At 39.5% G+C, this 4602-nt stretch overlaps 1 long non-coding RNA gene across 1 annotated transcript; it reads right to left on the bottom strand.

The window, feature by feature from the left end:
• Positions 1-1020: 1020 nt before the first annotated feature.
• LOC108382923 (uncharacterized) lies at positions 1021-1596 on the bottom strand. The gene is made up of 2 exons (XR_001849714.1): positions 1254-1596; positions 1021-1130 (listed from the first exon to the last, which is right to left on the bottom strand). It is a non-coding gene; the product is annotated as an uncharacterized LOC108382923 (long non-coding RNA).
• Positions 1597-4602: the final 3006 nt, after the last annotated feature.

Genomic DNA, 4602 nt, shown 5'->3' on the forward strand with positions numbered 1-4602 from the left:
AAGAAAGGTTGTTATGGTACGCATACATTGGGAGCAGCAGTGAATGCAGCTGGCATGACACGATAGGGTGCACTATGGCTAGTCATGTCGGCGGGGCTGGGTTGTTGCATTCACTCCTGTTCCCTGCGCCATAGCAGAGAAAAGTCATGCCTGTCAAACATCTTCGCTTCCGGCATAGCCGGAAGTATCGGACGGACGCAAATTTAAATATTCAAAAAAAACACAGTTACACAAAAAAAAGCTGGAAAAGAAACGTTAAAATCAAATATTTAAAACAAGCTGAAAATCTACAAAAGGAAAATCTAAACTAAAAATCGAAATAAAAAGAAATGATCAAAACAAGAAAATCCTATGGCCTAATATGAGGCACCACCGCTGGTATTGTGGTGCCTGGTGCTGGCCCACCCTCGCCATGGCTACCGGCGCACCCTAATATCAGTAGCCCCATTTCCGAAATCCTATCGTGCCTTCTCAAATAACGGAAAGAGTCAGCATTCCCATTTTATAAAACAAGTTTATTTATAAAAATTCATTTTCCTTATATCTAATTCTTAAAACTAGCTAACATAAATCCTAACATCAAGAAAAAAAAAATCTAAAGTAAGTATACTAATAGTAAGACTACAACTAAGGTAAGTACTAAGGTCAAGATCAACGGTAATTATAAGAAGGTTAAGTACGTCAGGTAGGTATATCAATATTTATAATTAGGGCAGGTAGGTAACTTTAAGGAAAGTCTGGTAAGGTAGGTCCGGTAATTATATAAACGACAAAGTTAATTTTAGTAGGGCAGGTAAGTAAGCCAATTCCCTATATTTATATAATTAAAATTTTTATTTTTTTCCTCGTTTTAGGGTTTTAAAATATTTCCCTTTTTCTTTATATATATATATGGTTAACTCAGTTAATAACGTTCGTTTTATTTTTTTGAAATTGGTATTTATCTATCTATTCAAAATTAAGGGTATTTAGGTTCAAAGACTTTTTAGCTTCACCTTTTGTAAATCTTAAAAATAAATGTTTTTTTTCTTGTAGATAATTCAACCTTAATCTTTTCTATAGCTAAATTTATTTAGTACTAAATTTTATTTCTTCAATTGTATTCCTTTAACTAGTGCTCCGTTTCTTTACTTTAATTTTCTCTAGCTAGNTTGTAGATAATTCAACCTTAATCTTTTCTATAGCTAAATCTATTTAGTACTAAATTTTATTTCTTCAATTATATTCCTTTAACTAGTGCTCTGTTTCTTTACTTTAAATTTCTCTAGCTAGGAGACAAACCATTTATGGTTGCCCTTGTTATTAATTTTAAGCGAGCTTTTGATATACCTTAAGCATATATAAATTGCTTTTCAGTTTACGTTATGTTCTTAATTTCCCTACATGTTATCTGATTTTAATCGAGTTTATCTCTTATTATTAAAGCCACGTTTTAGTTTTCTGTGGTTTCTTTTAGTTCGTTTAAGGGGAAAAAATCTTTGTTTTACGTTCAGTCGATGAGAAATTTATTTTTCCACTTTGAATTTATCTGGCACTCACCCACCGTTGCAGCAGACTGGTAGGGCCTGCTGTTGTTGTCGTCGTTGCTAGTTGGTGTTGTTGTAGCTGGTGGTTGGAGTTGTAGCCGGTTGTTGCCCATATGGCTGCGGCGTTGCAGCCGTTGTTGTTGTTGCCTTTCTGTGGCGGTTAAGCTGTAATGCAGCTGTTAGAGGAGCTGCCTGTGTGGCTGCGGCTGGGGCAGCCGGTGCTGTTGTTGCCGCCCTGTGGCGGTTCGTTGTCGTTGCGGCTGCGGCTGGGACAGCCGTTGCTTTGGTTGCCGCCTTGGCTCTGGCGGTTGCGGGGTTGCGATGTCGCTGCTACGTTGCAGCCGTTGCAGAGCAGACTCGCTTAGAGCGGACTAGCGCAGCTGTAAATAAAACAAAAACCAGAGGACAGGTTAGAAGAGGAACAATCCTCATGGAACACAATGTGCGAGATGGCCTGAGCTAGAATCCCATTACTTATGGGCTTCCCATAATTATTCAAAAAAAACTTACCTTACTGCCAATATGGGGTAGTAATTAGTGGCATCTCAACTCNTGCGTTGCAGCCGTTGTTGTTGTTGCCTTTCTGTGGCGGTTAAGCTGTGAACGCTGCTGTGATGCAGCCGTTAGAGTAGCTGCCTGTGTGGCTGCGGCTGGGGCAGCCGTTGCTGTTGTTGCCGCCCTGTGGCGGTTCGCTGTCGTTGCGGCTGCGGCTGGGACAGCCGTTGCTTTGGTTGCCGCCTTGGCTCTGGCGGTTGCGGGGGTGCGATGTCGCTGCTACGTTGCAGCCGTTGCAGAGCAGACTCGCTTAGAGCGGACTAGCGCAACTGTAAATAAAACAAAAACCAGAGGACAGGTTAGAAGAGGAAAAATCCTCATGGAACACAATGTGCGAGATGGCCTGAGCTAGAACCCCATTACTTATGGGCTTCCCATAATTATACAAAAAAAACTTACCTTACTGCCTATATGGGGTAGTAATTAGCGGCTTTTGGAGGGTGCTCCTGAATTCGCCTTTCCTCACCTCCAGTTTTCTCGTTCGCAAGTTTTCATCTCTCCAATACGCAATCCGGTTGTTTGGAAGGATATTCTGTTATATATATAGAATTCGACCTTTACTTATAAATCCCGTTGCCTTTTTTTGTTTTTTTTTTATGTTACCATGATAAAAACACTCATAAGGTACAATCGCTGAGGCAAATTCAAGAATATTGACGTTTGCCAGCATTTTTGAAAAATTCTCTCGCCGTCATTTAATTTGTTTGTTTTATTTTCACTCGGACCAAAGAAATATACATATTTCTGTCGAAACAACAAAATCTGAATGTACATAAATACATATATGCAATTGTGTGTAATGAGCTTCTACCCGCATGTTGAGGCGAAGATTTTGGCATCTATTTAAACCCAATTTAACCTTAAGCAGTGTTTGCATTATCCACACACTGCACTTTTGCACCACACTATCTTGGGTTAAGTGGTGTGACAAAAATGAGTCTGTCACACGGTGGAGAGAATACAGAGGTGGCGCCGATGACGATACCGCTACTCGGCTCTCAGTGATTTTGACAGAATCAGCTGTTTTGGTGACGTCATAGTAGAGAAGACAGCAGTAGTGATGTGCTGAGTCAATACTTTTAAGTACCCAATACTCTCGATACTCGGTACCGAAACATTTAGGTTTCGAATAAAAGCGCACATAGGCCAAAAATATGGAAAAAACGCCTAACAAAACCCGAATGTAAGAGCCAATAGAACTTTTTTACTGATTCAAATGAAAGATGTATATATGTCGGTTCGATGCCATAATACAGAGAAACCCTTACTTGTTTGAAGCATTTTTGTTCCAGCTGAATCGGACGATATCATTTTTGTAGGCCTGGGACAGATTCTGTAACCAGTTAACGACAATTTTCGAATCGGTATCGGTTTTGTCGACGTTTGATATCAAATATTTGTAAGTCAACAAGTGCGATATCGATCCGAAACTTGTCGCTAACTGGCTACAGAATCTCTCCCCTGAAAGGCTTCTTCATCCGTCAAAGTATTTTTCTTGAACCTTGGATCGACTAAGGTTAAAACTGATAAAATAATATTTTTCTGTGGCGATAAGTTCAAGTGTTTTAGCCGATATCATATAAATTAGTAATGAAAATTTTTTTCTAAACCTGAAATGCATATAATGGCGAGGATTTAATGTAAATAATCGGTATCGGATACCGAAAAGGAAGTATAGGGTACCGAAATCTTTTTTAAGTATTGGGTACCGAGTATTGGGGACAATTCAGCACATCACTAGTCGCCCTCATTCTCGCCGCTCTCAGTTGTCAACTCTACGATGACGTCACGCTAAAATTACTCTCACGAATTCTGCTGCAATCGGCGCAATCTTGTATTCTATCATTCTTGAGTCTGTCACATATAGGGGCACTTTGGAAACTCCGCTTCCGTAACACCACATACCTCGATCAAATTTTGCCGTATATACGGTAATTGCGGGAACTTAGAGAATTTCATATTGGTTTGCTTGCAGAGGAAAACGGTATTTGCGCAGCCGCTGAAACAGTAACTGATTTTCTTCACTAGATTCCAAAGTAATAGCGGGCGAATTGAGAGAGCGGTTCCACCTTCAAATGCTTCTATCATGGTTTTTACCAAGGCGAATTTATATAAGGTGGTGTTACTAGCTCAGCTGATTTTGTGTATGTGTTTCGCCGCACGGCTTCTGATATCAAATTGAAAAATTTTGTTTGAATTTCTACACACACTCTTACAGATTTTGACAGTTTATGCCGCCAAAGCAAAAACAAAATACATGTAAATTTTTGTTTTTGTACTCCTGCTATCACCTTATATTAATTCGCCTTGGTTTTTACTTTTCGCTAGGGATGTGCGACTAATCATTTGATCGAACAAGCAGACTAAAAGGGCCCATGTACGATACCAGCACGCTGGCTAATTGCTCAATCAAAGAATCACATATTGATCAATCAGAATCCAATCAATATATTATATATTGCCTTCCATACATATGTATGTATCAGAGCTGTGTAATGATTGAATCAATTGAGTGTGCATT

This window comes from Rhagoletis zephyria, unplaced genomic scaffold (assembly GCF_001687245.7).
Source record: "Rhagoletis zephyria isolate East Lansing unplaced genomic scaffold, Rhagoletis_zephyria_1.1 Rzeph_scaffold_29503, whole genome shotgun sequence".
Taxonomy (NCBI): Eukaryota; Metazoa; Arthropoda; class Insecta; order Diptera; family Tephritidae; genus Rhagoletis; species Rhagoletis zephyria.